Here is a 20,315-nt window from a genome sequence, read left to right as displayed (position 1 = left end):
AAAGTCATATTGGATCTTTTTCATAAATTATTCTTTTTTCGGTTGTACAGAGATTTATTGACATTTGTGTAAAAAGCGAATAAATACACCTGTAATTTTTTCATATTTAAGATAACAAAGTTTTCACAAAGCCTTCAAATATATTTTTTCTAAATGAAAGTATGTTCGGAACCTCAATTTGGGTACCTCGCAAAATAGACGTTACGATGTGGTCTTACCGTGATTTAACTGAGGCCAAGTATTCCTCTTTAAAATGTATAGGTACAGTAGGTTAAGAAATTTTAACTGAGGTCAAGTATTCCTCTTTAAAACGTATAGGTACAGTAGGTTAAGAAATTTTTAACTGAGGCCAAGTATTCCTCTTTAAAACGTACAGGTACAGTAGGTTAAGAAATTTTTAACTGAGGTCAAGTGTTCCTCTTTAAAACGTACAGGTACACTAGGTTAAGAAACTTTTAACCGAGGCCAAGTGTTCCTCTTTAAAACGTATAGGTACACTAGGTTAAGAAACTTTTAACCGAGGCCAAGTGTTCCTCTTTAAAACGTATAGGTACACTAGGTTAAGAAACTTTTAACCGAGGCCAAGTGTTCCTCTTTAAAACGTACAGGTACACTAGGTTAAGAAACTTTTAACCGAGGCCAAGTGTTCCTCTTTAAAACGTATAGGTACACTAGGTTAAGAAACTTTTAACCGAGGCCAAGTGTTCCTCTTTAAAACTTATAGGTACACTAGGTTAAGAAACTTTTAACCGAGGCCAAGTGTTCCTTTTTAAAACGTATAGGTACACTAGGTTAAGAAACTGTTAACCGAGGCCAAGTGTTCCTCTTTAAAACGTATAGGTACACTAGGTTAAGAAACTTTTAACCGAGGCCAAGTATTCCTCTTTAAAACGTATAGGTACACTAGGTTAAGAAATTTCACAACCTTGGAGACACCTGTTACCTTGACAAAACCTTAGGTTGAATAGTTTCACAGATGGCGATATATGTTTCAATATAAATTAGATAACGTGGCAGCTGGCTATGATTAACAAATTTGTGCAAGTGTTAACCCTTTTACCCCCAAAGGACGTACTGGTACGTTTCACAAAAGCCATCCCTTTACCCCCATGGACGTACTGGTACGTTTCACAAAAGCCATCCCTTTACCCCCATGGACGTACTGGTACGTTTCACAAAAGCCATCCCTTTACCCCCATGGACGTAACGGTACGTCCTTGCAAAAAAATGCTCTAAAATTTTTTTTTTCATATTTTTGATAATATTTTGAGAAAATTCCGGTATTTTCCAAGAGAATGAGACCAACCTGACCTCTCTATGACCAAAATTAAGGCTGTTAGAGTAATCTAAAAAAAATATACTGCAAAATGTGCTGGGAAAAAAATAACTCCCTTGGGGGTTAAGGGTTGGAAATTTCCAAATAGCCTGGGGGTAAAAGGGTTAAGGTTGGATAGAATAGAAACCATGGGTTTCCTGTTATAGAGATTAGACGTCGTCAGGTTTCGTCGATAATGAAAAGGGTAATTTTAAGTAGGTGAATTACTTTTTCAAGTGAAATTGGGTTTCCAGGAAAAATATGATAGAAAGAAATTGTTAAGCATGAACAATGATTTAAGGGGTCAATAAAAGTACTTGAGTACTGTGGGCTACATACAAAGTTGAATTGTCTATGAATGGTGCACAGGCTATGTATGCCAAAGTAATGTAAACTGATGGCTTTGAATTTTGAAAGTATTTAGTCCTTCTGTCCTAGCTACGTACACTGTTATAAATTTGCCGTAACAAAAAAAGTGAAAATCCTGGAATAAATTTTGCTAGGCATTTACTGTTTTAAAAACATATATTGACATAAAGGGGTGAGATTACAGTCTGAGTGAAGAAAGTTCTGGGTGATAGGAGGATAGATGTGAGAGAGGCAAGAGAGCGTGCTAGAAATATGAGTGAATGGCGAGCGATTGTGACGCAGTTCTGGTAGGCCGTGCTGCTTCCTCCGGTGCTTGGATGACCGCGGAGGTAGCAGCAGTAGGGGATTCAGCGTTATGAAGCTTCATCTGTGGTTGATAACGTGGGAGGGTGGGCTGTGGCACCCTAGCAGTACCAGGTGAACTCAGTTGAGTCCCTTGTCAGGCTGGGAGGAATGTAGAGAGGAGAGGTCCCCTTATTTGTTTCATTTCTTTGATGTCGGCTACCCCCCAAAATTGGGGGAATTGCCTTGGTACAGTATATGTATGTATTACAGTCACCAATCCATAAAAGATAATAAAAAAAAGTAAGGTAACAATCCGGTCAACTGTATTTTACTGAAATACTGCTGAGAACGGTATATTTTTCTTAGAATTTCTGATTAAAATTATGGTTTTTTTTTTTTTTTTCAATTGTAGTTTTTCAATATTAAACTTACCCGATAATCATGTAGCTGTCAACTCCGTTGCCCGACAGAATTCTACGGAAGGGATACGCCAGCGATCGCTATACAAGAGGGGGGTGTACTCACAAGCGCCACCTGTGGCCAGGTACTGCAGTACTTCTTGTTGACACCACCTCAATTTTTCCTCTGTCGTGCTTCCGGCAAGACGTTCATGGATACGCTTATAATTTTGGAGTCTTGTTCACGGTTTTTGGTGAAGTATTGCTCTAAGATTTCAGCTTTCGCTATTCAGGAAGTTTTATTATTAGCTTAGCTAGCTTTTGGAATTAATTTGATTAATTATGGTGACGAAGAGAGTATGAACTCTCTTTCACCTTTAAATGGCCGACCCTTCCCTTAGACGGAAGTGTTGGTGTCTAAGAGAGTATAGACTCTCTTTCTTAATTTTGCTTAACAAAAGTTATAGATTTATTTTTTATCTCTCCGCCTTTTATAGGCCTCTTCGATTAACTTCCTTTTATTATAAACTTATTAAAATTAATTTTTATATTTGTTTATATTCGACCTTTCCTAATAGTAGGCGGTCTTTTCTTGGTACCGAAGTTAATTAACATTGAGCCCGTCATTTCGGTTTTACCTGTTAACATATTATGCTATTTTAATGTTTTTGAAAGAATTTCTTTGATAGTCTCGTACTGTTTTCAAAGTTGAACTAACGTTTTGTTTTGTCTCTGCAGTTGTTGACGTTCAGAACGTTCAACTTGCGCTCTATCGTTACGATAGAGAGAGAATTTTCACGGTGTCACGTTGCAGTAAGAGTAACCGTTTCTAGCGTTTTGTTCATTCTTTCTTAGCTTAATGGTTTTAATTCTAATAAAGGAACTTTTTATTTGGGAAATATTTCAGTTTTTTTTCCTTTAACAATAATATGTTTTAACGATATATATGATTGGGCTCTTCTCTCAGGTTCTAAGTCAAGAGAGAGAGAGAGAGAGAGATAGAGACGGAGGGAGAGAGAGCTGGATAAACGTTTCGTTCAAGCGAGTAACGTTGTTATCGTTTTTGCTCTTCTCCCTAGTCTCTTTAGGGGAAGAAGGTAAACGTTTCTAGAGTTTTATTCTTGTTCTCAAGCTTTATGTGGTGAGAGATTTTAAACGTAGTTTATTTGATCTAGTGTTTAGTCTCTTTCCAGCCACTGAATTATTTATCTTTCATTAGATTTTTCTGTTACATTGTAATTCTGTTTTCGCAATTACTAACTTTTAAGGAAGGATAGAATTGCGTGTTTCAGGTACAAACCACTTAAAGTTTCGAGTTCAGTGAAATAAGTGCAAACAGAAAATCAAAAGTGATAAGTGATTAGCGCAAAGTGTGTCAGTGTTGTGCGTGAGGGTACTTCTGTGCGTGCCAGTCGTCCTCCCAGTCCGGGACCTCTTGCAAGCTCCCAAGCCCAGGGGAGAAGCAATGTCGAAGGGCAAAAGGGTTCGGCAGGCCTTGATCGGCGCACAGAAGTATCCTCGGTGGTTGCGGGTGTGTCTTACAGAGACCGTCACTCCCACCCGCAGACGATTGAGCCCTTATTTTGCTCGTCTGCAGAAGAAATTTCGGGGAGAAAACGCTGGACTCAGGTCTCAAGACCTCTTAAACGTAAAGTCCAGACCTCTAGAGTTCAACAACCCAGATGCAGTCATTGGGTTAGCTCTGACTCTCCGCAGTCATCAGGTGACTGCACACCTCCTAAGAGAGGTAAGGCGATGCCTCAACAGACCTCATCTTCTGTTAAGGCTTTGCCTCAACAGACCTTATCGTCTGTTGATCCCAAGATGACTTTGCTGCAGTCCATGCAGTCGCAGCTTGCGGTCTTAATGCGTGAGTTTCAGGCTGAGAAGGTTACACCTCCTCCTGCGAGCGCTCCGCCTCACCGCAGTCCAGTCTGCCAGGCGTACGAAGTTGAGGTTCCTCAAGCTACCTTACCGCGTTCGGAGTTGCCAGTTACCAGCGTTGTGCAGCAACCTTAACCTTCCTTAAGGCAACCTCAACAATGGGAGCAGGAGTCTTATGCCTTGAGGCAAGATTTTCTTGCAGTTAGACCATCTTCGAGGCTACAACCTTTTGAGGTAAGACAACCTCTACCATCCTTGAGGCAGCCACCTCAGCTCTCGCAGCTGCTACCTCAACTTTCCTCAAGGCGAGAGCCTCAACTCTTGAGGCTAGCTCCTCAGGAACCTCAACTCGTGAGACAGGAACTGCGTTCTGCGCAGCCGCTACCTCAACTCTCGCAGCTCACACCTCAAGAACCTCAACTCGTGAGTCAAGAGCCTCTCTCTGCGCAGCCACCTCAACCCTTGAGGCAAGCGCAACTCTTGAGACAGGAACCTCATGCTATGAGTCAGCCACCTCAACGCATGCATCTGCCACTTTCTCCTCAACTTGAGCCTCTTCCCATTCAACTTTGAAATAACAAATGACAATAATAACACCTCATTACTTTCATAACTTGCATTTGTAATCATATACATGTATGCCTACACAAACATTATGATAATGGAGGTTATTCGTATTACTTAAATAAAAAAATATATATGTATTCCTTGCAATATATTTTTAACAAATCGCAAATATGGCAAAATATCTTCAAAACAAAAATGAATCATGAGTTATGAATGTAATGTAAATATTATGTTGATATTAAAACCCCATGCAAGCATGCATGAAGTAATGCAGTGTTGCCAACAGGGCGAGTTTCCCTGTCCTGAGGTGAAGTAGATTATAGATCGTATATTTAGTGCAGCTTAATTCTACGATTATCATGCCGGCTATCAAATTCATCAACAAAACAGTCTAAATCAATTCCCTCGGCACGTACACTTTCAATGGACAGTAATGCGATATTACTCAATCTAGCACTGGTCATGGAATTTCTGAGAAATGTTACACGCCATGCAACATGCTCTGCTTCTCTTACAGCATGCTCTACATACAGCATGCTCTGCATACAGCATGCTCTGCATACCTTACCGCATGCTTCTCAGTCACACATCTTTGGTTGTTGCCAACTCACTAGACTGTCAAGCAGTTTCATAACGTTGCCTTCTAGTCTGCTGCTTTTGCACCAGTGAAACCCTCACTGAGAGAACTTAGCTTTTCTCGGATATGGTCCCTGTAGATGAGAAAGTGCTTTTCTCCCTCCTTCTGATATTCCCTTGAGGACTCTGTCATTTGGAGAGGAGCCTTTAGCTGCGTAGCCTCCTATGGACTTTTATTTAAGCATAACATGCTTCCAGGGAAGGTAATGGTTCCACTTCAGTCGCTAACCCCGTCTGTTACCACACCTGCTCCCATAGACCTTGAGCTGTGTTGCAAGACATGCAGTCCAAGCTTAGTCCTTGTTAGAGGATTTTTTGTTTACGGAGTCAGTGTGTCACTGGGAAGACGTTCAACAACCAGCAGAAGTGACTTGTTGTGACGCAGTGCGGCAACCTCAGCAACCCGATAAGGAGTTGTCTATACGACCCAGACAGTCTAGACAGCTTCGGGTTGTCACTGTACTTCCTCGCTTCCCCATGGTTGACAGTTCACAGACTGTGCAGCAGTACCATGATCTTGTGTCCGGCTCCGTCAGACGACTGGCTTTTAAGAGCTCCCACAAGTCGTTGCTGTCTGGAGATTCTCAGATGGACTATGGATCTGACCAAGGAACTGGGCCTCCTGGTCAATTTTGAGGAGTCTCAGCTCGTCCCATCCCAGACCATTGTCTACCTGGGTATGGATCTTCAGAGTCGAGCTTTTCGGGCTTTTCCGTCGGCCCCAAGGATCTTCCAAGCCCTAGAATGCATCCAGAGCATGCTGAGAAGGAACCGATGCTCAGTCAGGAAGTGGATGAGTCTAACAGGGACACTTTCATCGCTGGCACTGTTCATCGTGTTAGGGAGACTCCTCCTCCCCCCCCCTTCAGTATCATCTAGCTGCTCACTGGATAAAGGACATGACGCTAGAGACGGTCTCAGTTCCTGTTTCCGAAGAGAGGAGGTCTTCTCTCGCGTGGTGTAAGAACAGCTTTCTTCTCAAGGAAGTCTACATTTGGCTGTTCAGAAACCCGACCGCCGTCTCCTCTCGGACGCATCAGACACGGGCTGGGGTGCGACTTTGGACGGACAGGAATGCTCGGGAACATGGAATCAGGAGCAAAGGACACTTCACATCAATTGCAAGGAGTAGTTGGCGGTTCTTCTGGCCTTGATAAACTTCAAGTCCCTCCAGCTTAACAAGGTGGTGGAGGTGGACTCTGACAACACCACAGCCCTGGCTTACATCTTCAAGCAGGGAGGGACTCTTTCGTGGAAGTTGTTCTAGATCGCAAGGGACCTCCTCATCTGGTCAAAAGATCGAAAGCTCACGCTGGTAACGAGGTTCATTCAGGGTGGTATGAATGTCATGGCAGATCGCCTCAGCCGGAAGGGTCAGGTCATCCCCACAGAGTGGACCCTTCACAAGAGTGTTTGCAGCAGACTTTGGGCCCTGTGGGGTCAGCCAACCATAGATCTGTTCGCTACCTCGATAACCTAGAGACTCCTGTTGTATTGTTCTCCGATTCCAGACCCAGCAGCAGTTCACGTGGATGCTTTTCTGCTGGATTGGTCCCATCTCGACCTGTATGCATTCCCGCCGTTCAAGATTGTCAACAGGGTACTTCAGAAGTTCTCCTCTCGCAAAGGGACACGGCTGACGTGGATTGGCTCCGCTCTGGCCCGCGAGAGAATGGTTCATAGAGGTACTGCAATGGCTGGTCGACATTCCCAGGACTCTTCCTCTAGGAGTGAACCTTCTACGTCAACCTCACGTAAAGAAGGTACACCCAAACCTCCACGCTCTTCGTCTGACTGCCTTCAGACTTTCGAAAGACTCTCAAGAGCTAGGGGCTTTTCGAAGGAGGCAGCCAGAGCGTTTGCCAGAGCAAGGAGAACATCCACTCTCAGAATCTATCAGTCTCAAGGGGAAGTCTTCCGTAGCTGGTACAAGACCAATGCAGTTTCCTCAACCAGTACCACTGTAACCCAGATTGCTGACTTCCTGTTACATCTAAGGAAAGTAAGATCCTTTTCAGCTCCTACGATCAAGGGTTACAGAAGTATGTTGGCAGCGGTTTTCCGCCACAGAGGCTTGGATCTTTCCACCAACAAAGATCTACAGGACCTCCCTAGGTCTTTTGAGACCTCAAAGGAACGTCGGTTGTCCACTCCAGGCTGGAATCTAGACGTGGTCCTAAGGTTCCTTATGTCATCAAGATTTGAACCTCTCCAATCAGCCTCTTTTTAGGACCTCACATTAAAAACTCTTTTCCTCGTGTGCTTGACAACAGCTAAAAGAGTAAGTGAGATCCACGCCTTCAGCAGGATCATTGTTTTCACATCTGAAACGGCTACATGTTCCTTGCAGCTCGGTTTTTGCTAAACGAGCTTCCTTCACGTCCTTGGCCTAAGTCGTTCGAGATCCCAAGCCTGTCCAACTTGGTGGGGAATGAACTGGAGAGAGTACTTTGCCCAGTTAGAGCTCTTAGGTACTATCTAAAAAGGTCTTAACCTTTACGAGGACAATCAGAAGCCTTATGGTGTGCTATCAAGAAACCTTCTTTCCCAAGTTCTAAGAACTCAGTTTCTTAATATTCAGGCTTCTGATTAGGGAAGCACATTCTCATCTGAAGGAAGAAGACCTTGCTTTGCTGAAGGTAAGGACACATGAAGTGGGAGCTGTGGCTACTTCAGTGGCCTTCAAACAGAACCATTCTCTGCAGAGTGTTATGGATGCAACCTATTGGAGAAGCAAGTCAGTGTTCGCATCATTCTATCTCAAAGATGTCCAGTCTCTTTACGAGTACTGCTACACCCTGGGACCATTCGTAGCAACGAATGCAGTAGTAGGCGAGGGCTCAGCCACTACATTCCCATAATCCCATAACCTTTTAACCTTTCTCTTGAATACTTTTTATGGGTTGTACGGTCGGCTAAGAAGCCTTCCACATCCTTGTTGATTTGGCGGGTGGTCAATTCTTTCTTGAGAAGCGCCGAGGTTAAAGGTTGTGATGAGGTCCTTTAGTATGGGTTGCAGCCCTTGATACTTCAGCACCTTAGAGTTGTTCAGCCTCCTAAGAGGAACGCTGCGCTCAGTAAGGAAGACGAACTTATTTAAGGCAGAGTAATGGCTCAAGTCGACTTCCTTACCAGGTACTTGTAATTTCATTGTTATTTTGAATAACTGATAATATGAAATACGGGATACTTAGCTTCTTGATATACATGTACACTGGTTTTCACCCACCTCCCTGGGTGTGAATCAGCTACATGATTATCGGGTAAGTTTAATATTGAAAAATGTTATTTTCATTAGTAAAATAAATTTTTGAATATACTTACCCGATAATCATGATTTAATTGACCCACCCTTCCTCCCCATAGAACCAGTGGACCGAGGAAAAATTGAGGTGGTGTCAACAAGAAGTACTGCAGTACCTGGCCACAGGTGGCGCTTGTGAGTACACCCCCCTCTTGTATAGCGATCGCTGGCGTATCCCTTCCGTAGAATTCTGTCGGGCAACGGAGTTGACAGCTACATGATTATCGGGTAAGTATATTCAAAAATTTATTTTACTAATGAAAATAACATTTTAAACACTGTAACCATGTAAAATTTAAAACAACTTATCAAATTTGGGTAAATGTCTAGGAGAAGGCCACACCCGTTTTTCAAGTATTAACGACGAAAAACGGCAAAAAACAACCAGATTATTGTTGCACAGTGCATAGAAACATGAGGAAATGAATAAAAAAGAAACTAAGACTTAACTCTTACACACAAAATGTAAGCATAAACCTACTACTACAATTATGGGGGACCCCAGTGGGAAGCGGGGTTTTTGGGTGGGGGGAGGATAAGAAAAGTGATTTTTCAGGGCACTACCAAACCTAATACAACCAACTAACCTACCCTGGGGGGCCTGTACCCCTACCTAGGCCTACCGGGGGGGGCTTTGCCCCCCCTGCGACCCCCCTGCGACCCCCCCGCGACCCCCCTGCGACCCCCCCGCGACCCCCCTGCGACCCCCCCCGCGACCCCCCCTTAAGGCCACAGTGATTTTCAGGGCACCACCGAACCTAATACACCCACCTAACCTAGCCTAATAGTCCTGTACCCCTACCGGACCCCCCCTTAAGGACACTACCTAACACATCCATCAAACCAAATCCAAAGTGATGGTACTGCTGTATACATCGTTATACTATCACCATTATAATATACTCCATAAATTAATGAAGCTTACCTTAACCTGTTGGTTGATAAAGATGTGCTGCTGCTTTGAGGAAAACGTGAAGCCGTTGCGAAGGTTCCCTGACATGCAGGACAATTTTTATTTTGTAAAATTAAATTGTGTGTCTGGCACAAATCCACTAGTTTTTCAATATAACCCCGAATAAGTAAGAACAATTTTATTGTAACTTAGGAAACAGTCAGGACAAGAAGATGGAATTTCAACTTCTTGTGCAATATCAGATGACGTGCTTGCTACGGCCTCGATGTCTAGGAACGAAATAAAATGGCTGGGTAAGAAAATGTATTGTCGCACTGTGATGGGTAAGAAAAAGTATTGTCGCACTGTGATTGGCCAAACGTGAAGACGTCATTGGGGAAGAAAATGTATTGTCGCACTGTGATTGGCCAAACGTGAAGACGTCATAGTGGACTAGTTTGTCTGCGGATTATAGTGGTTACAGGGCTCATTTGAGAAAAAATAAGACACAGTCAACAATAACAACAGACTTAGAAAAATTTGGGAAGAAGACAAGAGATGCGTGAGTTTGATCGTCGATATTTCGACTATTATTGATTTTCACTAAATTATCTCACTGGTATACCATTATACACATACATTCCTACATATTCTAGTAAAAATAAATTGAATATCAGTGATATCTTCATGCGGCCCTCTCCTAGACATTAACCCAAATTTGTAATCGATATGTAAAGATAACTTTTCAATATTAATCTTACCCGATAATCATGTAGCTGTCAACTCCGTTGCCCGACAGAATTCTACGGAAGGGATACGCCAGCGATCGCTATACAAGAGGGGGGTGTACTCACAAGCGCCACCTGTGGCCAGGTACTGCAGTACTTCTTGTTGACACCACCTCAATTTTTCCTCTGTCGTGCCTCCGGCTAGACCTACATGGATACGCTGTTGATTCTGGAGTTTTTTGCTCACGATTTGGTGATGTATTTGCTCTAGAGTTTAGCTTTCGCTATTCAGGAAGTTTTATCATTAGCTTAGCTAGCTTTTGGAATTAATTTGATTAATTATGGTGACGAAGAGAGTATGAACTCTCTTTCACTTTTAAATGGCCGACCCTTCCCTTAGACGGAAGTGTTGGTGTCTAAGAGAGTATAGACTCTCTTTCTTAATTTTTAACAAAAGTTATAGATTTATTTTATATCTCTCCGCCTTTTATAGGCCTCTTCGATTAACTTCCTTTTATTATAAACTTATTAAAATTAATTTTTATATTTGTTTATATTCGACCTTTCCTAATAGTAGGCGGTCTTTTCTTGGTACCGAAGTTAATTAACATTGAGCCCGTCATTTCGGTTTTACCTGTTAACATATTATGCTATTTTAATGTTTTTGAAAGAATTTCTTTGATAGTCTCGTACTGTTTTCAAAGTTGAACTAACGTTTTGTTTTGTCTCTGCAGTTGTTGACGTTCAGAACGTTCAACTTGCGCTCTATCGTTACGATAGAGAGAGAATTTTCACGGTGTCACGTTGCAGTAAGAGTAACCGTTTCTAGCGTTTTGTTCATTCTTTCTTAGCTTAATGGTTTTAATTCTAATAAAGGAACTTTTTATTTGGGAAATATTTCAGTTTTTTTCCTTTAACAAAAATATGTTTTTAACGATATATATGATTGGGCTCTTCTCTCAGGTTCTAAGTCAAGAGAGAGAGAGAGAGAGAGATAGAGACGGAGGGAGAGAGAGCTGGATAAACGTTTCGTTCAAGCGAGTAACGTTGTTATCGTTTTTGCTCTTCTCCCTAGTCTCTTTAGGGGAAGAAGGTAAACGTTTCTAGAGTTTTATTCTTGTTCTCAAGCTTTATGCGGTGAGAGATTTTAAACGTAGTTTATTTGATCTAGTGTTTAGTCTCTTTCCAGCCACTGAATTATTTATCTTTCATTAGATTTTTCTGTTACATTGTAATTCTGTTTTCGCAATTACTAACTTTTAAGGAAGGATAGAATTGCGTGTTTCAGGTACAACAAACCACTTAAAGTTTCGAGTTCAGTGAAATAAGTGCAAACAGAAAATCAAAAGTGATAAGTGATTAGCGCAAAGTGTGTCAGTGTTGTGCGTGAGGGTACTTCTGTGCGTGCCAGTCGTCCTCCCAGTCCGGGACCTCTTGCAAGCTCCCAAGCCCAGGGGAGAAGCAATGTCGAAGGGCAAAAGGGTTCGGCAGGCCTTGATCGGCGCACAGAAGTATCCTCGGTGGTTGCGGGCGTGTCTTACAGAGACCGTCACTCCCACCCGCAGACGATTGAGCCCTTATTTTGCTCGTCTGCAGAAGAAATTTCGGGGAGAAAACGCTGGACTCAGGTCTCAAGACCTCTTAAACGTAAAGTCCAGACCTCTAGAGTTCAACAACCCGGATGCAGTCATTGGGTTAGCTCTGACTCTCCGCAGTCATCAGGTGACTGCACACCTCCTAAGAGAGGTAAGGCGATGCCTCAACAGACCTCATCTTCTGTTAAGGCTTTGCCTCAACAGACCTTATCGTCTGTTGATCCCAAGATGACTTTGCTGCAGTCCATGCAGTCGCAGCTTGCGGTCTTAATGCGTGAGTTTCAGGCTGAGAAGGTTACACCTCCTCCTGCGAGCGCTCCGCCTCACCGCAGTCCAGTCTGCCAGGCGTACGAAGTTGAGGTTCCTCAAGCTACCTTACCGCGTTCGGAGTTGCCAGTTACCAGCGTTGTGCAGCAACCTCAACCTTCCTTAAGGCAACCTCAACAATGGGAGCAGGAGTCTTATGCCTTGAGGCAAGATTTTCTTGCAGTTAGACCATCTTCGAGGCAACAACCTTTTGAGGTACGACAACCTCTACCATCCTTGAGGCAGCCACCTCAGCTCTCGCAGCTGCTACCTCAACTTTCCTCAAGGCGAGAGCCTCAACTCTTGAGGCTAGCTCCTCAGGAACCTCAACTCGTGAGACAGGAACTGCGTTCTGCGCAGCCGCTACCTCAACTCTCGCAGCTCACACCTCAAGAACCTCAACTCGTGAGTCAAGAGCCTCTCTCTGCGCAGCCACCTCAACCCTTGAGGCAAGCGCAACTCTTGAGGCAGGAACCTCATGCTATGAGTCAGCCACCTCAACGCATGCATCTGCCACTTTCTCCTCAACTTGAGCCTCTTCCCATTCAACTTTGAAATAACAAATGACAATAATAACTCCTCATTACTTTCATAACTTGCATTTGTAATCATATACATGTATGCCTACACAAACATTATGATAATGGAGGTTATTCGTATTACTTATATAAAAAATATATATGTATTCCTTGCAATATATTTTTAACAAAATCGCAAAATATGGCAAAATATCTTCAAAACAAAAATGAATCATGAGTTATGAATGTAATGTAAATATTATGTTGATATTTAAACCCCATGCAAGCATGCATGAAGTAATGCAGTGTTGCCAACAGGGCGAGTTTCCCTTTCCTGAGGTGAAGTAGATTATAGTACGTATATTTAGTGCAGCTTAATTCTACGATTATCATGCCGGCTATCAAATTCATCAACAAAACAGTCTAAATCAATTCCCTCGGCACGTGCACTTTCAATGGACAGTAATGCGATATTACTCAATCTAGCACTGGTCATGGAATTTCTGAGAAATGTTACACGCCATGCAACATGCTCTGCTTACCTTACAGCATGCTCTACATACAGCATGCTCTGCATACAGCATGCTCTACATACAGCATGCTCTGCATACAGCATGCTCTGCATACCTTACCGCATGCTTCTCAGTCACACATCTTTGGTTGTTGCCAACTCACTAGACTGTCAAGCAGTTTCATAACGTTGCCTTCTAGTTTGCTGCTTTTGCACCAGTGAAACCCTCACTGAGAGAACTTAGCTTTTCTCGGATATGGTCCCTGTAGATGAGAAAGTGCTTTTCTCCCTCCTTCTGATATTCCCTTGAGGACTCTGTCATTTGGAGAGGAGCCTTTAGCTGCGTAGCCTCCTATGGACTTTTATTTAAGCATAACATGCTTCCAGGGAAGGTAATGGTTCCACTTCAGTCGCTAACCCCGTCTGTTACCACACCTGCTCCCATAGACCTTGAGCTGTGTTGCAAGACATGCAGTCCAAGCTTAGTCCTTGTTAGAGGATTTTTTGTTTACGGAGTCAGTGTGTCACTGGGAAGACGTTCAACAACCAGCAGAAGTGACTTGTTGTGACGCAGTGCGGCAACCTCAGCAACCCGATAAAGAGTTGTCTGTACGACCCAGACAGTCTAGACAGCTTCGGGTTGTCACTGTACTTCCTCGCTTCCCCATGGTTGACAGTTCACAGACTGTGCAGCAGTACCATGATCTTGTGTCCGGCTCCGTCAGACGACTGGCTTTTAAGAGCTCCCACAAGTCGCCCCGGCTGGAGATTCTCAGATGGACTATGGATCTGACCAAGGAACTGGGCCTCCTGGTCAATTTTGAGGAGTCTCAGCTCGTCCCATCCCAGACCATTGTCTACCTGGGTATGGATCTTCAGAGTCGAGCTTTTCGGGCTTTTCCGTCGGCCCCAAGGATCTTCCAAGCCCTAGAATGCATCCAGAGCATGCTGAGAAGGAACCGATGCTCAGTCAGGTAGTGGATGAGTCTAACAGGGACACTTTCATCGCTGGCCCTGTTCATCGTGTTAGGGAGACTCCACCTCCCCCCCCTTCAGTATCATCTAGCTGCTCACTGGATAAAGGACATGACGCTAGAGACGGTCTCAGTTCCTGTTTCCGAAGAGAGGAGGTCTTCTCTCGCGTGGTGTAAGAACAGCTTTCTTCTCAAGGAAGTCTACCTTTGGCTGTTCAGAAACCCGACCGCCGTCTCCTCTCGGACGCATCAGACACGGGCTGGGGTGCGACTTTGGACGGACAGGAATGCTCGGGAACATGGAATCAGGAGCAAAGGACACTTCACATCAATTGCAAGGAGTTGTTGGCGGTTCTTCTAGCCTTGATAAACTTCAAGTCCCTCCAGCTTAACAAGGTGGTGGAGGTGGACTCTGACAACACCACAGCCCTGGCTTACATCTTCAAGCAGGGAGGGACTCTTTCGTGGAAGTTGTTCTAGATCGCAAGGGACCTCCTCATCTGGTCAAAAGATCGAAAGCTCACGCTGGTAACGAGGTTCATTCAGGGCGGTATGAATGTCATGGCAGATCGCCTCAGCCGGAAGGGTCAGGTCATCCCCACAGAGTGGACCCTTCACAAGAATGTTTGCAGCAGACTTTGGGCCCTGTGGGGTCAGCCAACCATAGATCTGTTCGCTACCTCGATAACCTAGAGACTCCTGTTGTATTGTTCTCCGATTCCAGACCCAGCAGCAGTTCACGTGGATGCTTTTCTGCTGGATTGGTCCCATCTCGACCTGTATGCATTCCCGCCGTTCAAGATTGTCAACAGGGTACTTCAGAAGTTCTCCTCTCGCAAAGGGACACGGCTGACGTTGGTTGGCTCCGCTCTGGCCCGCGAGAGAATGGTTCATAGAGGTACTGCAATGGCTGGTCGACATTCCCAGGACTCTTCCTCTAGGAGTGAACCTTCTACGTCAACCTCACGTAAAGAAGGTACACCCAAACCTCCACGCTCTTCGTCTGACTGCCTTCAGACTTTCGAAAGACTCTCAAGAGCTAGGGGCTTTTCGAAGGAGGCAGCCAGAGCGATTGCCAGAGCAAGGAGAACATCCACTCTCAGAATCTATCAGTCTCAAGGGGAAGTCTTCCGTAGCTGGTACAAGACCAATGCAGTTTCCTCAACCAGTACCACTGTAACCCAGATTGCTGACTTCCTGTTACATCTAAGGAAAGTAAGATCCCTTTCAGCTCCTACGATCAAGGGTTACAGAAGTATGTTGGCAGCGGTTTTCCGCCACAGAGGCTTTGATCTTTCCACCAACAAAGATCTACAGGACCTCCCTAGGTCTTTTGAGACCTCAAAGGAACGTCTGTTGTCCACTCCAGGCTGGAATCTAGACGTGATCCTAAGGTTCCTTATGTCATCAAGATTTGAACCTCTCCAATCAGCCTCTTTTTAGGACCTCACATTAAAAACTCTTTTCCTCGTGTGCTTGACAACAGCTAAAAGAGTAAGTGAGATCCACGCCTTCAGCAGGATCATTGTTTTCACATCTGAAACGGCTACATGTTCCTTGCAGCTCGGTTTTTGCTAAACGAGCTTCCTTCACGTCCTTGGCCTAAGTCGTTCGAGATCCCAAGCCTGTCCAACTTGGTGGGGAATGAACTGGAGAGAGTACTTTGCCCAGTTAGAGCTCTTAGGTACTATCTAAAAAGGTCTTAACCTTTACGAGGACAATCAGAAGCCTTATGGTGTGCTATCAAGAAACCTTCTTTTCCAAGGTCTAAGAACTCAGTTTCTTACTATTCAGGCTTCTGATTAGGGAAGCACATTCTCATCTGAAGGAAGAAGACCTTGCTTTGCTGAAGGTAAGGACACATGAAGTGGGAGCTGTGGCTACTTCAGTGGCCTTCAAACAGAACCGTTCTCTGCAGAGTGTTATGGATGCAACCTATTGGAGAAGCAAGTCAGTGTTCGCATCATTCTATCTCAAAGATGTCCAGTCTCTTTACGAGTACTGCTACACCCTGGGACCATTCGTAGCAACGAATGCAGTAGTAGGCGGGGGCTCAGCCACTACATTCCCATAATCCCATAACCTTTTAACCTTTCTCTTGAATACTTTTTATGGGTTGTACGGTCGGCTAAGAAGCCTTCCACATCCTTGTTGATTTGGCGGGTGGTCAATTCTTTCTTGAGAAGCGCCGAGGTTAAAGGTTGTGATGAGGTCCTTTAGTATGGGTTGCAGCCCTTGATACTTCAGCACCTTAGAGTTGTTCAGCCTCCTAAGAGGAACGCTGCGCTCAGTAAGGAAGACGAACTTATTTAAGGCAGAGTAATGGCTCAAGTCGACTTCCTTACCAGGTACTTATAATTTCATTGTTATTTTGAATAACTGATAATATGAAATACGGGATACTTAGCTTCTTGATATACATGTACACTGGTTTTCACCCACCTCCCTGGGTGTGAATCAGCTACATGATTATCGGGTAAGATTAATATTGAAAAATGTTATTTTCATTAGTAAAATAAATTTTTGAATATACTTACCCGATAATCATGATTTAATTGACCCACCCTTCCTCCCCATAGAACCAGTGGACCGAGGAAAAATTGAGGTGGTGTCAACAAGAAGTACTGCAGTACCTGGCCACAGGTGGCGCTTGTGAGTACACCCCCCTCTTGTATAGCGATCGCTGGCGTATCCCTTCCGTAGAATTCTGTCGGGCAACGGAGTTGACAGCTACATGATTATCGGGTAAGTATATTCAAAAATTTATTTTACTAATGAAAATAACATTTTTCATAGTATCTAATAACAGTACCTGAATCTGTATCCTTCTTTGTAAGCTATTTCAGGAATAGGTTTAATAAGGGTGTCTTGCTAATTTTATATCTTATTTCAAAGTGGCATAACTGCTTGTTTGACATTGCAAGAATCAAGGTTAAACCATTAGGTTCACTACATGTTTTATTAAACCATTTAATGCCTGCATTTTCAAAGTTTCTTGCATGTTAAAGTTAACCTTGTGTAACAAATTAATTTAGTCATAGTCTTTGTGTGTTTTTCATGAGTTTAGCCATCTCTTGGTTCTTTAAAAGGTAGAGGTATCTGGTGTCAGTTCCTGTAACATCCGGAGAGATGCACACAAGAATGTTTGGGCAAGCCCAACCCACTGTGGTGACCAGCCACAGCAGTATCCTCCCCAGTAGACGGATTAAACTCTTGGTCCCTGCCTGGTATCAATCTGCTGCCATGTGAATGCCAGGCGAACGAGTTACCGAGGTACGTGCCACGAGATAAATTATTGATGTAGCTCTTGAGAAACTCATCACTTTCATTAAGCGACCATCTTGTAGTTTCCATTTTTAATTACTAATATGCAACTATGGATTAGCCAAAATTAGTCTGGTTGAATGATTTGTACCTTATAACTTGTCATGATGCTGTTACAGTCACATACTGTAGGCTACAGTAGTGGAGCCATTGTAAAATTCTGTGGGTTGATTGTGCTCCCATTGTTTCATGATACAGTAATGTATAGCCTTGTATCCAAATGCTACAGTATTACTACAGCACATAATTAAGTACTAGTTAGTTTCCTTTGGCTATAAAGTTAATGATAAAGTTATGTTGTTACTGGTGTATATGGGAAATGTTGCAGAAAATGTTAAAGCTATCAAGCCTGGATTGAGTCGTACTAAATCAAGGTTGAGTTACTTGTGAGAAGTGCAAAATTCTGTACTACACAGCATAGTTAAATGATTAGGGAAAGATGCACATAGATATGTACCCAAGTTATATTATTCTTGTGATATTTATCTCTGCCAGTGAAGTTGAAAGGTGGTTATGTTTTTGCCCGTTTGTTTGTGAACAGCTTCCTGGCCACAATTTTAATAGAAGAATAATAAAACTTCCAGGGATTGTTATGTAAAAAGCTGGAAATTATTTAATTTTGGATGGTCAGGGTCACGGTCAAGCAAAATGTCCAATTCATGTAATCAACCATAACTTTGGACATTGTCACAGAGACTTCAAACTTGGTTCATATTCAAGTGTATGAAAATCCACATAAATTAATACATATGAAGGTCAAGGTTACGAAATACTGTAAGCTCTTATTGATTGTCCCGCTAGTTAGTCATTGCGATTTCTTTTCAATATTGTCAGTTTGCTACTGTCTTGACTCATCTTAAAGCAACTGCAGTGTTCCCCCCTCATTTTTCCCTGGCTGTTGAGTGACCTTAGACCAGAATGGCCGGCCGTATGGCCCAAATTCTCTAAAAGCTAATGACGTGCTTTTGCATGAGTTTCATACCATAGGGTAAAGTACAAATGATCCACAGTAGGAAAGGCTTATTTGTTATCGAAAATATTTCCAATGAATTACAGACTTAATTTAAATCAAGATATTTATAACCTGGTACCTCAGAAGGAATTAAGTTTTCCAATACTCTTGGCTTGAATATGGCCATTTAACTAATGCTCCTGTTGCGTCAAACATTAACAATTGAACATATTTCATGTGGATGTATGAAAAAGTGATGTCATGTATTGATCTTAAATCACTTAGATCTTTTTTTATTATATTATTATTACTTGCTATGCTACAACCCTAGTTGGAAAAGTAGAATGCTATAAGCTCCAACAGTGAAAATAGCCCAGTGAGGAAAGAAAACCAGGATAAATAAAATATCTTAAGAATACTAACATTAAAATAAATACTTTCTTTATATACCATAAAAACTTTAACAGAACAAGAGGAAGAGAAACGAGATAGAAAAGTGTGCCCGAGTGTACCCTCAAGCAAGAGAACTCTAACCCAAGACAGTGGAAGACCATGGTACAGAGGCTATGGCACTACCCAAGACTAGAGAACAATGATTTGATTTTGGAGTGTCCTTCTCCTAGAAGAGCTGCTTACCATAGCTAAAGAGTCTCTTCTACCCTTGCCAAGAGAAAAATAACCACTGGACAATTACATTGCAGTAGTTAATCCCTTGGGTGAAGAAGAATTGTTTGGTAATCTCAGTGTTGTCAAGTGAATGAGGACAGAGGAGAATCTGTAAAGAATAGGCCAGACTATTCGGTGTATGTGTAGGCAAAGGGAAAGAACCGTTACCAGAGAGAAGGATCCAATGCAGTACTGTCTGGCCAGTCAATGGACCCCATAACACTAGCAGTAGTATCTCAACGGGCGACTGGTGCCACCCTGGCCAACCTACTACCTACCAATTGTAACCTTATGATTCCTTTATTTTCTCTTCATGTAAAACAAACATCCAAACCAGCCTCGTACGAACTAATATATTGGAATCAGTATTACATTAGATTTAATTATTTTCTCTACACAAGAAAAAAACTCCAAAATTAGTCCTATACAAGCTATAGATTGGAATCAATAGTTTGGTTGAACTTTTTATCTACCAGACATTTATTTATGACTACTTTCTACCAGGTAGAAAGAGTAGAAGACTTTAGCCATGGTAAGCAGCTCTTGTAGGAAAAGGACATGCCAATTTTAAACTATTGCCGTAAGGATAGAAGACACTTTACCTATGGGAAGCAGCTCTTATAGAAAACACTCCAATATTAAATCATTGTTCTCTAGTCTTTGGTAGTGCCATAGCCTCTTTATCATGGTCTTCCACTGTCTTGGGTTAGAGTTTTCTTTCTTGAAGGTACACTCGGGCATACTATTCCTTTTGAATTTTCTTTCCTCACTGGGCTATTTTCTATTTGGAGCCCTCGGGCTTATAGCATCCTGCTTTTCCAACTAGGGTTGTAGCTTAGTTAGTAATAATATGATGCATTGCTCCCAGCATCTAATTATTGCCTCTCCCCGGCATACCCAGGTTGTCTCGGATAGTTGATTTAAAGAGGGAAGACAGTATTAGAAAGGAAATGAGGAAGTGGGTAACCTATAGTCAATTTGTTTTAATTTGTTTTAATGAGGCGCATTTGCACCGACTCGCAGGGGTGCCCTTTTAGTTTGGAAAAGTTTCCTGAGCGCTGATTGGTTAGAATTATCTTGTCCAACCAATC

General features: G+C 42.9%; 1 long non-coding RNA gene across 2 annotated transcripts in view; it reads left to right on the top strand.

Moving 5' to 3' along the window:
- The window catches only part of LOC137642847 (uncharacterized), a 60,463-nt gene that overhangs the window by 14,713 nt on the left and 25,435 nt on the right, over positions 1 to 20,315 (top strand). For both annotated transcript variants that reach the window (XR_011044898.1, XR_011044897.1), the window contains exon 2: positions 17,372 to 17,555. This is a non-coding gene — a long non-coding RNA (uncharacterized lncRNA). The remainder of the gene's footprint in view (positions 1 to 17,371; positions 17,556 to 20,315) is intronic.

The sequence above is a fragment of the Palaemon carinicauda genome, chromosome 6 (assembly GCF_036898095.1).
Source record: "Palaemon carinicauda isolate YSFRI2023 chromosome 6, ASM3689809v2, whole genome shotgun sequence".
In the NCBI taxonomy this organism is placed as follows: Eukaryota; Metazoa; Arthropoda; class Malacostraca; order Decapoda; family Palaemonidae; genus Palaemon; species Palaemon carinicauda.
The sequence above is the reverse complement of the archived record's forward strand: the minus strand, read 5'-3'. Positions and strand labels throughout refer to the sequence as shown.